General features: G+C 40.0%; 1 pseudogene; it reads left to right on the forward strand.

The window, feature by feature from the left end:
- The first annotated feature begins 16,075 nt into the window (after positions 1 to 16,075).
- LOC115850480 (KH domain-containing, RNA-binding, signal transduction-associated protein 3 pseudogene) lies at positions 16,076 to 17,556 on the forward strand (annotated as a pseudogene).
- Positions 17,557 to 17,884: the final 328 nt, after the last annotated feature.

The following is a 17,884-nucleotide window of genomic DNA, read 5'->3' on the forward strand; positions in this document are numbered from 1 at the left end:
GGCTCCAGGATGTATTGTACAACAGGGGGAATATAGCCAATATTTTGTAATAAATGGCAAGTAGTCTTTAAAATTGTATAAAAATATTTTCTTTTTTAAAAAAGATACTTCTTAGCTGATAGAAGCTTTAGAAGTCTACAGAGGCAGATAATTTTTAAATTGCAGCATATAACTTCTGGAGCCTGGCTGACATTCTCATAGGAAGCCGCATGAAAATTACTTTCAAAGGCAATCATCACCTTAGCTTGCAGGAGCCTGTTCCTTCAGTGTGTATTAGTCCATGGTGCATCCTTACTTTGACTTATCTGTGAGGTTCACTTCTCGCCCCCAGGAACAAAGCCTGCAGAGGGGCAACTTGTTTGGCTTGGGAGCCTGCCCAATATGAAAAGTTTGCAGGCAAAATCAGAAAGAACAGCTGCAGGAGGAGAGATGAGGTTTGCCGACAGCTAACGATTCAGAAAGCAATTTGCATGAGAGCCTTCTGCTTAACAGGAGGCAGCATGTGCAGGGCAATGGTTTACCATCCACTGCCAAGCTGGTTTCTACACCCTGAGTCCTCTTTCCATCAAAACACATGTCCTGAGGGAACGCCCAGCCACCAGCTTCCACTTACCTGAGTTAACAGGACCTGCCATCTAGAATTTCAGAGAGCTTTTCATTTATTAACTCACATGAATCTACTTTATCCTGAGGCTCTGGATACTAGTCCCATGCAAACTGACTTAATAACAAACATTTAAGTGCAAATCCAAGGTCATCTAGATAATATTCTTTGACAGCTTATTGCATATGAGGCACTGCACTGTGCACTTTTTATACCATATCGGACTTCATAACAGACCTCTGAAGTGGGTGGTTAAGTTTCCTGCCAAGGGATCCATACACAAGAAACGATCATCAGAAAAGACCAAAGTATTATTTATTACTAGTGAGCTAGTCGCTGTTACTTCATTTTGGAATTCTAATTGAGGCTTTCCTTCTCTCACTCTCTTGCCCCCAAATCACAGATGACTAGGTCATGGGACAAGCTTAAGCTAACATGCCTTATTCTGTGAATCATAAGCTGAGCTACTGGGACAGAACCATGTGACACGTTTGTCCCTTTCAAATGTAATAATTCTACCCATTGCTCCATAGATGTTCTGGTTACTGACCAATAACGTTAACAATTCCTCTTCCAAGAATAGGATGGAGGGGAAAGGCACTGGATCTCCTATGCCTCCCAAACATGTGAAGGCCAAAGCATGGTGGGAGGAGAAGCATATCTCTTTGTAATATGTTTTATTCCCTGTTTTATAGATGTGCATATGGAAGATTAGAAAGGCTGAGTAACTTGTCCATGTCATGTAGCCCATGCTTTTAACTTTTTTATTATACCACTTATCCTTCTCACCTATCAATTTGCCTTTTATACTGATGTCCTGAGAAACAGACCACTGTATGGTATAGAAATGAACAACCATAAATAAGCTGGAAATGCATTTCTATTTACATTAACTAAGATAGTCACTTGTTTCTTTTAAGTGAGGTCCTCCACCTTTTTAGGGACCTGAGTAAACTAACGATGTGCTTCCATTGATTAAACAAGAATTCTCCAATATTCCATAGAAGAATCATACATTTCTTTAAGCCCTGTGTATGCTTCTAGGGTTTAGATTCTAAATCAAATAGGTTTCTGTTTTTCATTAAAAAAAACGAACACAGGATTTCACTTGTAAATTTATTAACTTTTTTTTTCTGTCTAGCAGCAAGCAGTGACTATTGTTGGGTTGGTGGACATAGTAGAGATGGCCATTCAGAAAATCACAAATTTTAGGAACTCTAGCATTCATGTAGCTCAGAACTGTAAGAAGAGACCAGAGGAAGATCAACATGCTTTAAAGTATATTACAAATCAATATTGAAATAGAGCTTAACATATAATTCATCTGGAAAGAAGCTCAGAACATAATTGCCAGTTATTTAATATTCTGGTCAAAGACAATGGAAGCACTATTAAAGTATGGCATTTTGACTGCCATTGGAAAGGTCAGGTTTCAAACAGCAGTGCACTAGTTGTGCTCAAAATGACTAAAGAATGATGAATAATTAAGTGAAGAGGAAATGGGAGACCTGCACTCTAATCTTGTTTTAGCCATTGATGGGAATCATGTGGACTTTAAGCCCATCACACAGTCATTTACGACCTTGGCTTTCTCACCTGTAAAATGAGGGAGTGACTATAGTTCTTTAAGAATCCTTGATGATCTTTAGCGCTATGATTCTAGAAGCATCTTGATTTAATACAGTTTGAGGATTTATGTCTAAACTCTAGCAAGCAGAAAAACGTTCTTTTATTTCTAAAATGGACTTGACATTGCGTTAACAGAGCAAATGAAATCTTTTGAAGATTGTTCAAAGAATCACCAACTTAAAATTCATCTCCATTGTTGGTTTTTATTGTCTGTTTAACTTTTACTAGATCTATAATAGTTCTATTTATTTTTCTTTGCACCTGGATTGGCAGCCTGTGTGGTTGGAGAAACACACCACCACTTCTTTTAGATACTTTGTTATCAGAGCCAACTCTGTAATCTTTGCTCTGCCCGTGAATTATTTATTTAATTTGATGTGTTTTTTCCTGGATTCATAGAATTTCCATTTGTTATGATGCTTCTTTCCATTTATGGGACTGTAAATACAGCTGACTAAACCTCTCTAGTGGCCGATACATATCAGGTCTTTTGTGTGAAGGATGCTAGCTAATCTTCCCGTTCATAGGCTGACTACATTTTTATTCATTTGCTTTTTTTCTACTCACCCCTGACAGTAGTATCTGTGGAATAAATAAAATAATGATACCTACTACTTATTTAACTCAGATCAGAAAACTTGACCTTTTCCTAATTTTTTACATTTGCTAGCTTTGTGGCAATATGCACCCCTATTTTTCTCTGAATCTCAGTTCACCCTCTACATGGGAATAATTGCGCCTACCATACAACGTGGTGATCATAAAAGAAATTCTGCCCATCTACTACCATATTGGGGAAAAATATTTGGATTGACTTTTACCAGACTTGGAGGCACATGTTTGCAGTGGCCTGTTTGAAAATACTGACTACATGGGGTACAGTGGGATACTCTGAAGGCACCTTACAGAGGTAGATAATATCTCTCCCAGGGCATCAACGCTAAAAGTGAGAAGCATTTTGATTTCTCATCAAGAAAGAAATGTTCTATGATGTTAATGGTTCTTAACTTTTGGTGATTCATTGAAATCTCCTGGGGAGCTTTTGATAATCTTAAAGCCCAGCCTGTAATTTATACCAATTAAATATGAATTTCTGGGGGTTGGACTGAGGCATTGGTATATTTTAAGGTTTGCAGGATGTAATGGTTAATTTTAAGTGTCAACTCTCAACTATATCCTGAGATACACAGATATTTTGCTAAACATTATTTCTGGGTGGGTCTGTGAGGGTGTTCCCAGATGAGATTAGCATTTGAATTGGTAGATGGAGTAAAGCAGATTTCCCTCTCCAGTGTAGGTGGGCCTCATCCAATCTCTTGAGGGCCCCAAAAGAATAAAAAGTCAGAGGAAAGGAGAATTTGCTCTCTCTGCCTGAGTGTTTGATCTGATCCCCTGCCCTCTGACTGTGGCTTACGTCAGTTCTGAAAACTACACCCCTGGACTTCCTAGTTTCCAGCTTATATTTCATATACAATATATTTAATATGTTTAATACCTATTACATATGTTAAAGCAATTACATACATTACATTATATTTATTATATATCTCCTATTGGTTCTGTTTCTCTGGAGTACCCTGACTAATATGGTGCTTCCAATACACTGTAAATATTGAGAACTACTATATATGTTAAAATACTATGGCTAAGGTATTACAAAAGTGGATGCTCTGACAGTGTAGTTCTGCTTCTTAAATAGGCAACTCAGTGAGGATAAGTAGCAATGTAAATTATTTTTTTCATTTTAAATGGTGGCCAGTCATATATATATAAACACTTCGGGAGGCTATAAAACACTAATTAAAAGAACTTATAGGATATAAGCACTAAAACCACATCGACTCACCACTCAGTAGAAGGAATTCTAGGCCCAACATATAGAAACCTCCATACCTGAATCATTGGAAAAGATGTAGAAAAGACTCTAAAACGATTGAAATTTTCAGAGATCCCTTGTGACCCTTTTGGAGGTCATGATATCAGGACTCACTGTCCCCTGAGTCTTGTTTTGTAATACAGAGAGGGACCCACAGTTACATAGTAAATTGACACCCGAGACTTGTTTTTTTTTCAGCTAGAAGTGGAAAGGAGAAATATCTTTCACTGAAGCAGAGAGTAGAGGTATAAGTGGGGAAGACAAGGTAAAGAAAGAGAAAAGAAAAGAATCCATTTAGAGAAGACTTGCTCTTGGGGCAAGCCCTGGACATATAGTCATTTATATATCCTATTTCAGGATACATTGCATGCTTTACTGTAAGTAAGCATTTAATGATTTGTCTTCCACATACTTTGCTTCATTAAAGAGATTCACTTCTGCTGGCATTTTGTTTCAGGGGATCCCAGGCCCTTAGCATAGTCCCTTAGTAAAGTATTTGTGGAATGAATCAGTCAATATGTCCTCAAACTCAGTACCCTTCTCAAATCAGTTACCTGCTTTATACCATAACTGAGATTATATTATCATAGTGTTAGAACTCAAAGGGAAATATGATCTCGATTTTAGAAGTTGACGTCATCTGTTTTATCACCTCATCCAATGTAAGAATTCATGCTATAAAAGTACTGGTAATCTGGCCTCTGTTTGAGCACTCCTCGTATCTTGAATGCTCTACTTGGTGAGTTAAGTCATCCAGCATACGAACAGCTATAATTTCTACAAAGTACTTCCTTATAGTTGCCTTCCTGAAGCATGTCACCCATTGGTCTTAGCTTGACCTGATGGAACTACAGAGAAAAATATTTGAGTTTCAAATACCTATGTTTGCACGTCACATCTTTGTAGTCCATTATCACACAACTGAAGTCTACTTTTCTTCAGGAAAACATCTGTTTTTTCCTAAAAATCCTGTGAAAGTATGTCTAGGCCCTTCCCCATCTTGTTTATTGATGTTTCTAATAAATAAAACTATTTATTTCATGTGGCTATCTGAAACATCAGTGATTTACATGCCTTTCTTTTTTTTTTTAACAGATTTCTGTGTGTGTGTGTGTCCCCATGATGAAAACATCATTAAAGTAAAATATCATGAATAGACTCTTAAGAAGCAGAGTCTACTGAAAGTCCTGGAAAATATGAAAGCACTAATATTCATGGACAGCTCTACACTCTGAAAGTTACTCCAAATGTTGTTGATCTCTCTTTTGTCTAGGAGTTTTTCAAATTCTCTACCATGATCATTTGTTAGTTTTATAATTACATAATAAAGGCATTACATCATACAATCTTTTGTTATCCATTGCAGTTGTAAAACTATTCCTTTCCTTGTCCTCAGCAGATATGTCATAGATTATTAGTACACAAGCAAAGACGTTCAACGTAACAGTACTTTATAGTGAGAAGAACTATACTGAGCTATCTCTATCCTAAGACAATGCACTAGGAAAGCACTAGGAATTCTTAAGTACTAGGAATACAGAGACGATCAAGGGGCAAGTTCCTTGCCTTCAAGTATACATGATCATTATAGCAAATGCTTAAATAGCACTTAGTATATAACTCACCACAGCAGTCTTATTATCCTCCTTTTTAATAGGTGAGCAGAGGAAGCCACAGGGAAGTCATAGGGTAAAGCCAGAATTTGAACCTAGGTAGACTAGTACACTCTCCACGGCTTTAACTACTACATTAAAATATATATATATATATGTTTTATATATATATATATATAACTCCAAGTATTCCAAAGTTACAAAACACTTATCTACCAAAACTCAAAAAGGAGCACACAAACTTGCACAGAAAATAAACACGTAAAAGTTCATAAATAAACCACAGTATAACCTGCTCCACATAATATACTGACTGCAGTGTCCTGGGCCTCTCCCATCCTTAGGTAGCTGGAAATTACAACAAAATAATACTTTTCACCTTTGGAAGCCACACCATCTCTCATACCAAGCAACCAATTACTTCCTTAGAGAGAATAGGAAATTAACCTGAATATCATAAAAAAATATATATATATATAGCATTACTGATGTAGAATCTTTGTTTAAAGACAATAATTTCAATAGCAGAGGGAACATTACCATTGCAGGCTTCAGATAACATGTATATTTCTCAGATTTCATGCTAAATCATATAATGCCATATTGTGTCTGAAGCTATTTTTTCAGTAGTCCATTTTCTTAAATGGACTAGCAATGCCGTAAATACTGAGGAACATTTTGGCTCCCAAATCCTAAAGCCATTCTGATTATGCCTGGGTGATCATGGGGACGTCATCGGAACTACCAGAGGACTGGCTGAAATACCAGTGTTCTGGCCAGCTTACAAATTAGAAATTATACAGAATCCAATTTTATTTTTTTGTTAAGTAATTCCTGTGAGGCTTTTGGGATGTCAATGTAAAGTCCTTTCATGTGTAATCTTTATCCATTAGATAGGGAACAATGCCAATCCCCGTCATAAATACTTTCACAACCTGACACTGAAAATCCACTGTAGGGCATAGGACCTGCAAATAGGATGTGAATCACACACATCCACTCATTCAGACAATCCACAAATATTCATTTTTAAGTCTACGATATGCCAATAATGTACCGGCCTCTCAGATGCTAGACCATGCTAAATGCTGAAACAGACATACTCAGTTCGGGCCCTCTTGGAACTTGTTACCTACAGAAGTGCCTTCATTGTAAATGGTCAGGTCTCAGCCAATGCTATTATCATCAGCAGGTGACCAAAGGATAGAGCTTGCTTTCTAAACAAGCTCCACACTCTTTGCTTTCAACATTTTTGCTTTCCTTCAAGGCACATAATCCAGTGGTCAGTTTCTCCCAGTTAGTGAGGTTTGGGGAAAAGGTACCCAGTGAACAATTCCTTGTGGCCTCACTCTTTCCTCACACTCTCCTCTGTGGTTTTGAGCTAAAGAGACCTGGATTAAAGTCACTTGCTTTAACCTTATTATTTTAAAATACGGCTGCTCCTGCTTTGAGGATTTCCACTGGACCAACACAGCAGCAAAGCAGCACTGAATCAGAAGCAGGTAAATTTCAAAATGACAGCTCTAAACATATCCACTCTCCTTTTGTTCTCCTCCTATCCCTTTGCTCTGAACACCTCTGCCCTGAGGCTTTGCCTTTACCCTTCTCTGATTACTGCTCCAAAAGGGTTTCCAAGAGCGGGGAGTATTTATGGTTTCATTTGCTCCCAAGTCCTTGGTGGAAAAGGATGCTTGCTTCCTGATTCTTACTAATTCCACACTCACATCATCAACACAAAAATCATCATTAAAAAAAAAATTTCCTCAGCTTCATATTTCTTCTGGGCCAACACTGAAAGAATATTTTCAAAGAAATAATATCCTCTCTCCTTTGCTCTTCTGAGTTTCACGTTCTTACCTCCAGTCTCATTTTCAACCCTTATTACAGGATGCATCACAAAAACAGAAGAAAGTTCTTTGTGCTTTCCTGTACCAGCTAATTATTCTAATTTGTTCTGTCTCTACCGAACAGAATGTGAAATCAACACAAAGGCTGATTATGCGACCTCTTCCAAGGGAATGGTCTGAGAGTTGTCTATTTACTAATGAAGCTCAGTGTGTATTAAGGGTTGACTGAAACAATCATCAGGAATTTTCATCCCTTAAATTAGTCTTTTCTACCAGATGCACATCTTTCATTTCGGATAATATAACTTTTAAGTTCAGGATACAACTGGACAAAAGAAAAGAAAAAAAGGTAACCAACACAACATTTGCAGTAATAACACAGTAACAGCTATCATCCTTCCCTGAGGAATTCAGCCTACTTTATGGACACAATTTAGTACAAACTCATAAGAAAGCTAACAAAGCCCCAAACCGCTTCACAAGAGCACAGAGAGGTAAAGGTCAAAAATTATTACTGCCAGACCCAGCAGACAATGGCACCTACCGGAAAGAGCACAGGACAGGAAAACCTGGGAGCCTGTGTTCCAGTTTCGGTTATTCCTGTAAGCATTAGTACAATCTGAGTGAACTCAGCCTGCCCTGCTTTTTCCGTTTATAAAAACCTACATCATCCTCTCAGTAGAATGAAATGCCACATCTGAAAAGTTGCAGATCTCTGTAGGAAAGAAACAAAACTCATGCTTTCCAACCAAAATGGAATAATTCAGTCAATGGAGACTTAATAAAAATCTGCCATAAAGCAATTGTTTACTTGAAATCTATCTTTTGTGGTATATTTATTGGGGTAAGGAGTGTAAGCAAATCGTAATCAGAGTTACCGATTATTCCAGAAATCAAGGTCATTGAGTTCAGATTCCAACTTTGACCCTGACCCAGGCTTACAGAGATGTAAGATGTCCCAATACCTCATATCCAGCATACATGGGAGAAACAAGGTATGCAGACAGATCCTCTTATAAATATCCCATATGTAGTGGTTTTAATACAGGGTCTCAGATTCATTGCCATTCTTCGCATCCAGATGTGGGCATTTTCCCTTGAATTTAGGCAGGCTTTCCATGGCTTCAAACAATAGAGCAGGGGTCAGTAAATTATGGCTGGTGGGCCAAGTCTAGGCCTCTACCAGCTTTTATAAATGAAGCTTTATTGGAACACAGCCATGTTCCTTAGTATATGTATTGTTTGTGTCTGTTTTCACATCACAGCAGCAGAGCTAAGTAGTTGCAAAAGAGACTGTATGGCTTGTAAGGCCTAAAATATTGACTGTCTGACACTTTATGGAAAAAGGTCTCCAACGCCTGCAATAGTATATAATGAAAGTGATGCTATGTAACATCTAAGACTAGGTCATAAAAGGTCATGCAGCTTTTGCATGATTCTCGTGGAATGCTTCAACCCTGGACACTCATTCTCTTGGAATACTCTATCTTGAATCCTAACTACCACGTTATGAGAAGTCCAAGCCACCTGGGCAGCCATCTATAGGCACTCCAGTCAACAGTCCTTGTTGGGCCCAGTCTTCAAGGGCCAGACATGTGAATTAAAATTATCTAGATGATTCCAGCCCCAGCCATCTGAATCCTCATGAGCTGAGGTTCCAGACATCAGTCATGGAGTAGAGACAAGCCATCTCCTCTGTGTACTGTTTGAATTGCTGACCCACAGAATCTGGGCACATATTAAAATTTTTGTTTATTTCACCACTAAGTTTGGACTTCTTTATTATGTAGCAATAGATAACTATAGCACTGTGTCTGTACACAGGATATCTACATTTCACAGAGCACAGATTTTTAGATGTGAATGTTGACTGCTCAATTTCTAAGAAGAACGTATACACACACATAGGTACAAAATGTTTATGTATATGTAAATATTAGACCTATATAATAAACTAATCTATATTATCCATAAAATGAGGGGGCCTTGATAATGGTTAACATTATTTTTCGGTATTTATTGTGTTCCAAGAACTGATAAATTCTTGCATTGTATGAATTTTCTCTTTCACCCTCATAGCAACTCCCTGAGAGAAGTAATGGTATCTCTATTTTATAGATGAGAAAACTGAGGCAAAAACAGATAACATGCTCAAGAGTACTCAACAAGTAAATTTTAGAGTCAAGATTTGAACCCAGGTTCTCAAGTTTTAGATCCCTTACTCATACTCACCAAGCTATATACTGAGGAAGGGGTTGAAAGCGGACGCCATTACCTCATGCTCAAGAAGTTAGACAGAAACTTAGCAGGTATGGTTGAAAGAAGACAGGACTTGGAGTCGTAAGTCCAGAGCCTGAGTTATGAGATGAATTCTCCTCTCATCTAGATATAGGTTTGTTTTTAGAAAATGAAGAAGATCACTGCATATTTTGATTGTTAATTTCTGTACTTAATGATTACCAAAGAATGGAATTTTACCAGGGAGCTATTTTGCAATGACATAAATTATTGATTCAAACTCAAACCTTTATTATAAATTATTGATTCAAAATCAAATCTTTATTAAGTCTCCCTTGCATCAGAAGTTTTTCCCACTCTTCATTTCTTTGAAACCCTTTCCTGTCTACTCTTGGCCAAAGCTTGAAGCCTAATTTAACACTTGGAAATAAAATAATGAAACAGTCATAACACAGCAATTCCAATGCCTACTGAAATGGAAGCTCTAAATAATTTTTCAGATAATTTAGGAAATTAAAAATATTTATATCATAGATGCAAAGACAGAAGTTACTTTACTTGTGTAATAAATGGTGAGACAAAAAGTTTCTGGTCAAGTAGATTTGTTTAAATATGATCACTAATCTGAGTTCTACCCCTGTGCTAAAACCCAGTGACAGGTTGCATACAGCTTCTAAAGGGATAGTTCAGTGCATTGGGTCAAATTCATGCCATAAAATGTGGTATTAGTAGTAGTACTAGAAGACAGAGTGACTGTCTTCTTTGGGACATAGATGAAGACCCCAAGATAGACAATATCAAGGACAAATTATGTAGAATAAGATATTATCTCAGTCCTTGGAACATGTCATCCAGGATAGAACAAGAAGTAGATTTATTATCAAGTACATGAAGCCAGAGACGGTAAGCAATGAGTGGTAGTTGGTTAAAATAGACAGGTTTTAGAAGCAGAGGCACGGATGTAGAAAACAAACTTAGGGTTACCAGGGGATTGTGGCAGGGAGGCTAAACTGGGAGATTGGGACTGAAATATACACACTACTATACATAAAATAGATAACTAATAAGAACCTGCTCTTCTTATTAGCCCAGGGAACTCCATTCAGTACTCTGTAATGGGCTATTTGGAAAAGACTCCAAAAAAAAATAAAAGTGGGGCTTCCCTGGTGGCACAGTGGTTGAGAGTCTGCCTGCTGATGCAGGGGACACGGGTTCGTGCCCCGGTCCGCGAAGATCCCACATGCCGCGGAGCGGCTGGGCCCGTGAGCCATGGCTGCTGAGCCTGCGCGTCTGGAGCCTGTGCTCCACAACGGGAAAGGCCACAACAGTGAGAGGCCCGCGTACTGAAAAAAGAAAAAAAAAAAAGTGGATATATGTACATGTATAACTGATTCACTTTGCTGTACACCTGAAACTAACACAACACTGTAAATCAACTATACTCCAATAAAAATTTTTTTAAAAAATAGGTTTTAAGAACCATAGTCAGGGAGCAGTGTGGATTGGAAAGACCTGGCAAGAAAAATTTCTGCATCCTCAGACAATGCTCCCCAAGCTGGCTATTGCAAGGGTGAGCATTTAAGAGATCTTTGACCTAAGGAGGACGTGAGATTAACAATCTATCCCAATGTGCATGAATTATTCTCCTCAGTGCTATCAGAAATCAGATGGCATCCTAGAGCAGGGGTCAGCAGATCTTTTTTGTAAAGGGTCAGATAGTAAATATTTTGGATTTTCTGTACCATACGTCTCCATTGCAACTGCCCATCTGCTGCTGTAGCACAGAAACAGCCATGCACAATACGTTAATGAATGAGTGCGGCTGGGTTCAAGCAAAACGTTATGTACAAAACCAGGAGTCAAGCGAGATCTGAACAGTGGGCCAGAGTGTGCGGACGCCAGTTCTGGGTCAGTGTTCACAGCTGAATGAGTCATGAGGCCTTAAGTTCCAGTTCTCATTGTACTACTTTCTACCTGGGTGAACTTGGGTTCGTCCTTTTATTTATATGGGCCACTGTATTAGTCAAGGTTCTCCAGAAAAACAGAACCAACAGCATGTGTATACAATGGGCCCATATATACTGACAGATATAGATCTAGATATCGATATTGATACCTAGACCTATATCCATATCTATATAAAGATAGAGAAAGAGAGAGAGATTTTAAACAACTGGTTCACACAATAATAGAGGCTTGGTAAATTCAAAATCTGCAGGTTAGGCTGTCTAGAGACTCTCGGAAGAGTTGCAGTTCAATTTCTGTAAGTCTTCTGGCAGAATTCCTTTTTGCGACAGGGAGGTCAGTCTTTATTAAGAGCTTCAACTGATTGGATGAGGCCCATGCATATTATGGAGGATAATCTGCTTTACTCAAAGTCCACCACCAATTTAAATATGAATTTCATCCAAAAACACCATCACAGGGACTACCCTGCTGGCACAGTGGTTAAGAATCCGCCTGCCAATGCAGGGGACACGGGTTTGAGCCCTGGTCTGGGAAGATCTCACATGCCGTGGAGCAACTAAGCCCATGCACCACAGCTACTGAGCCCGTGCACCTAGCGCCCATGCTCTGCAACAAGAGAAGCCACTGCAATGAGAAGCCCGCACACCACAACAAAGAGTAGCCCTCGCTTGCTGCAAATAGAGAAAGCCCACGTGCAGCAACGAAGACCCAATGCAGCCAAAAATATAAATAAATAAAACATAAAAATTTTAAAAAACACAAAAACACCATCACAGAAATATCCAGAATAGTATTTGACCAAATAACTGGGCATGGTGGCCCAGACAAATTGACATGGAAAATTCACCACCTAAGCCATAGTTTTGTCACCTGTTACTGAGAAATATGACTTATCTGAGCTATTTTGATACCTAGAAGGTACCTTCTAGAGGTAACACCCTCAGTATTTTACATGGTAGGCAGTAGAGGGAATGAGCCCATTTGCCCAGTCATATGACACCTAAAGGATAAAATTCTGTCTTCTCTCTCCAACCCACAAGGATGAATGCCAAAAATACATCACTTATATCTGCTTTAGCTAACATAGGATAGGTCTGGAACAGACCTATGCTCCCAGTAAGTCTCATGAAATGCTGTTTCATTAAGGAGAGACTTTACTTGCTAAGATTAGAAGCAAAAGAGGGTGGTGGATGAAAAACTGCCCAAGGATATAAGCTCATGCAAGGAAGCAGGAGAGAGAATGGGTATCCGAAGATGTGCGCTCTGAGCCAACACAAATTCCACAGCATCAGGTTATAATTCAGGCAGCCCAACCGCTGGGGGTTTTTTCCCCTTCTTCTTTTCCCCCAAAGAGGGACAAGCATACTGACAAAGGAAGAGCATCAGTCACCACAGATAAATTGCTTTTTAGAGGTGATCTCGCAAATGATTTGGCTCAGTGTAGACTATGATTTGGCTCCCCAAACCATAAGCTAGAGCATTTCATTCCAGGTCCCTCTTCAAATATCCACGATAGGTAAAACTTTGGCATCAAGTAGGTCTTGAAATCTCCCCAGGTGATTATAATATGCAACCAGGGCTGAGAATCTGGAGATGTAGAGCAAATTTAAATTGAACTTTAGTTAAACAGTAAAACAAGCTCTGACTCTACTGGCTGGAGCTAGACAAGGGATATGGATTTAGTGGGATGAGAAGATAAAGGACACCAGGGAGTAAATCAAATGCTTTACACCTGTGCTTAGCTAAATGTTACTCAGATAATTCAGACAATCTTACAGCACCTGAACCCTGAAATTCCTTAGTTCTGTTCAAAAAAAAGTAACTCTTCAAGTAACTGAACTCTGAGAATCATGCCAATCACAAAGAAAAAGAAGAAATCTTATTTTTTGAGTTAGTTGATTTCATATATACTGTTTCACTTTCATGATATTAACTAGTTATCTTTCTTTCCATTTTATGTTTGAGGAAAGTAAGGCTTTAAAGTCTCAGTAATTTTCTCAAGGTCACTTGTTAAGGGTGTGGTAGGCAGCATAATGGCTCCTAAAAATGCCCTCACCCTAATCCCTAGAACCCAATAATATGTTACCTTACATGGTAAAGAGGACTTTGCAGATATGACTGAAGTTATAGGCCTTGAGATAGAAAGATTATCCTGGATTATCTCATGGAACAAATCTAATTGCACGAGTCCTTAAAAGCAGAAAACCATTCCCAACTGTAGAAAGAGAAAGAGAGAGATGTCCTAATAGAAGCAGAATCAGAGAGATGCAACATTTTGGGTTTTGTAGGTGGAGAAAGGGGACTCTGAGTCAAGGACTACAAGTGACCGCTGGAAGCGGATAAAGTCCAGGGAACAGAAACACCCCTAAGAGCCTCCAGAAAAGAATGTAGCTCTGCCAACACTTTTTTTTCTTTTTTAACCATCTTTATTGGAGTATAATTGCTTTACAATGGCGTGTTAGTTTCTGCTTCATAACAAAGTGAATCAGCTATACATATACATATATCCCCATATCTCCTCCCTCTTGCATCTCCCTCCCACCCTCCCTTGCCTATCCCACACATCTAGGTGGACACAAAGCACAGAGCTGATCTCCCTGTGCTTTGTGGCTGCTTCCCACTAGCTAGCTCTTTTACATTTGGTAGTGTATATATGTCCATGCCACTCTCTCACTTCATCCCAGATTACCCTTCCCCATCCCTGTGTCCTCAAGTCCACTCTCTATGGCTGCGTCTTTATTCCTGCCCTGCCCCTAGGTTCTTCATAACCATTTTTTCTTTTTTTTTTTAGATTCCATATATATGTGTTAGCATATGGTATTTGTTTTTCTCTTTCTGACTTACTTCACTCTGTATGACAGTCTCTAGGTCAATCCACTTCACTACAAATAACTCAATTTCATTTCTTTTTATGGCTGAGTAATATTCCATTGTATATATGTGCCACATCTTTATCCATTCATCTGTCGATCCTGCCAATACTTTTACTCAATTGAGGCCAATGTCAGACTTGTAAGGTAATAAATTTACGTTGTTTTGAGTCACTAAATTTGGGATAATTTGTATGAAAGCAATAAAAAAAATACAGAGGTCTTACAAGAGCCAGGCTATATATTTATACTTAAGTATTTCTGAAATGAATTTAACCTTGTGATTGACAGCAGCAGCAGCAGCAGCAGCTTCCAAGGGATCCCACCACACACCTGAGGCAAAAGGAGCCTAATACAAAGCAGTGACAGCAGCAGGTCACTGCCCCACACTTGGGGTAGAGGGGGACTTGATCTACTGTAGCAGCAGCATAGCCTGAATGGGAACCCATCCTCCTGTGGCACTAGTCCCATCAACATTAGTCTAATCTGCTAGCATCTGCTGTGCCAACAGGCCCAACATATACAAACCCTCCAACTCAGTAGCATTAAGTGAGCCAGGCTCAGTGTTTCCTGAAACTCATATCCAGTTGCACTGGAAATCCAAGATATCACCTACTGTTATGAAAACATAAACAATAACAGAAGACTGGGAACTTCAGAAAGAAAAGGGGAACAATGGAATGCGTGAAAACAAATGGGGTAAATATAAGAGACTATCATTAGCCTCATGAGTTTCTTAAATTCTATATGATGGTCAAAGCAAAAATGATGACACCATCTGATGGGGTTCTCAATGTAGAGAAAGGAAATACTACAGAAAATCATACTTTAAAACTGGGTAATATTAAGAGACCTAAATGGAAGTAAAATTTTGAAACTTCACTTGAAGTAATGAAACACTGATTCCAGTAGGCTATGATAAGTTACATATGTATACTGTAATGCCAAAAGCAACCACTAAGAAAACTATACAAACAGTATACACAAATGATTATAAATGAATTAAATTAAAATGGACTTATTAAAAAATGTTTAAGTAGAGCTCGGAGAACGCGGGGCGGCGCGCGGCGTGCGGGTGGCGGCTGAGCTCGGCGCTGGCGCTGGCGCCGGCTGGCGGGGTTCGCCCGGGACTGCCTCAGGCTCGCAGAGTGTGCCGCCAGCCCGGCAAGAGGGCCCGCCTGACCGCGCCGGCCCGTGGCGGGAGCTCGGGGACCGCGTCCGGGAGGCAGTGGCCGCCAGCGCGGGGCAGTCGGCGGCCACCCCCTGGGGACCGGGGCTGTGCGGCCGCTTCCCGCCTCGCGGCGCCTCCATCGCCGCTGCCGCCGCCGCCGCCAGGTCGACCGCCCGGCTTGGCTCCGCCGCGCCCCGGCCGCGGCATCCGGCCCGGGTTCCGCGCCGCTAGGGCACGGGCGGGGTCGGGGGTTGCGTGGCCGGCGCTGCTCGCCCGCCTCGAGTCCGCGTCCCGGGCCCTGGCGGCCGGCGAGCATGGAGGAGAAGTACCTGCTGGAGCTGATGGCGGAGAAGGACTCCCTGGACCCCTCCTTCACGCACGCCCTGCGGCTGGTGAACCAAGAAATAGAAAAGTTTCACAAAGGAGAAGGCAAGGACGAAGAAAAGTACATTGATGTGGTGATTAAGAAGAACATGAAGCTGGGACAGAAAGTGTTGATTCCTGTAAAACAGCTCCCTAAGTTCAACTTTGTGGGAAAACTTTTGGGGCCACGTGGCAATTCTCTGAAGCGCTTGCAAGAAGAAACCTTGACAAAAATGTCCATCCTTGGAAAAGGCTCCATGAGAGACAAGGCAAAGGAAGAAGAGTTGAGGAAAAGTGGAGAAGCAAAGTACTTCCACCTCAATGATGATCTCCATGTTCTGATTGAAGTGTTTGCCCCGCCACAGAAGCCTATGCCCGGATAGGACATGCTCTGGAGGAAATCAAAAAGTTCCTCATTCCGGACTATAATGATGAAATCAGGCAAGCACAGCTCCAGGAATTAACATATTTGAATGGTGGTTCAGAAAATGCAGATGTACCAGTTGTTCGAGGGAAACCTACCTTGCGTACAAGAGGTGTACCAACCCCAGCAATAACCAGGGGAAGGGGAGGAGTCGCGGCCCGGCCAGTGGGAGTCGGGGTACCGCGAGGGATGCCGACTTCCAGAGGAATCCTTTCCACCCGAGGGCCAGTGAGTCGAGGAAGAGGACTTCTCACTCCCAGAGCAAGAGGTGTCCCCCCAACTGGGTACAGACCTCCACCGCCGCCCCCAACACAAGAGACCTATGGAGATTATGACTATGATGATGGATATGGCGCTGCTTATGATGAACAGAGTTATGATTCCTATGATAACAGCTATAGCGCCCCAGCCCAAAGTGGTGCTGATTACTATGATTATGGACACGGACTCAGTGAAGAGACTTATGATTCCTACGGGCAAGAGGAGTGGACAAACTCAAGATACAAGGCACCCTCGGCAAGGACAGCAAAGGGCGTCTACAGAGACCAGCCATACAGCAGATACTGATTGTACTGTCTGATGTTGTGACATAGCCAGTCTCCACCAGTCCTGTATACTGTTCAAAGTAACTGTTTTCTATGAACAATCCCTTTTTAAATAAATCAAAATGCTTAACATCTGAATGGATGGAATTTAAAATTACTTTGTTGAAACATCAACCTGGGCAGAAAAAAAAAAAAAGACATGTAAAATTTTGTTATTTCCAGTCTGTATATGAAAAAATAGGTCATCAAAAGGAAAAAAATAACTTTGATTAACTAGTGTTAAACAAAAAAGATAGGTTTACTAAATATGTTAATCCATCCTTTTAACATAAGCCTCACCTTTCATTTTAAAGGTTTCCATAGAAATTTAGTTATTTTATCTTTCAGCCATATGCTAGTTTTTTTTTTCTCTTGCCAACATGTGTAAAAAGGGAAGCCAATTACAAGTGCAAATAATGTGGTATTCTTTTGTAACTCAAGTCTTGAAATGTTCTGTAGTGTTAAGCAAAGTCTCCCCTTGCTTGATACTAAATAAACTTTTGAAAGAAAAAAAAAATGTTTAAGTAACCCACAAGAAGGAAAAATAAGGGAAACACAGGATTGAGAAACTAAGGTAAAAGACGAAACAAAAAATAACATGGTAGACCAAATCTTTGACATGGCAATAATTACATTAATGGTAAATGATCTAAATAACCAAGTCAAAGACAGAGATTGGAAGAGTAGATTAAAAAAT

The sequence above is a fragment of the Globicephala melas genome, chromosome 17 (genome assembly GCF_963455315.2).
Source record: "Globicephala melas chromosome 17, mGloMel1.2, whole genome shotgun sequence".
Taxonomy (NCBI): Eukaryota; Metazoa; Chordata; class Mammalia; order Artiodactyla; family Delphinidae; genus Globicephala; species Globicephala melas.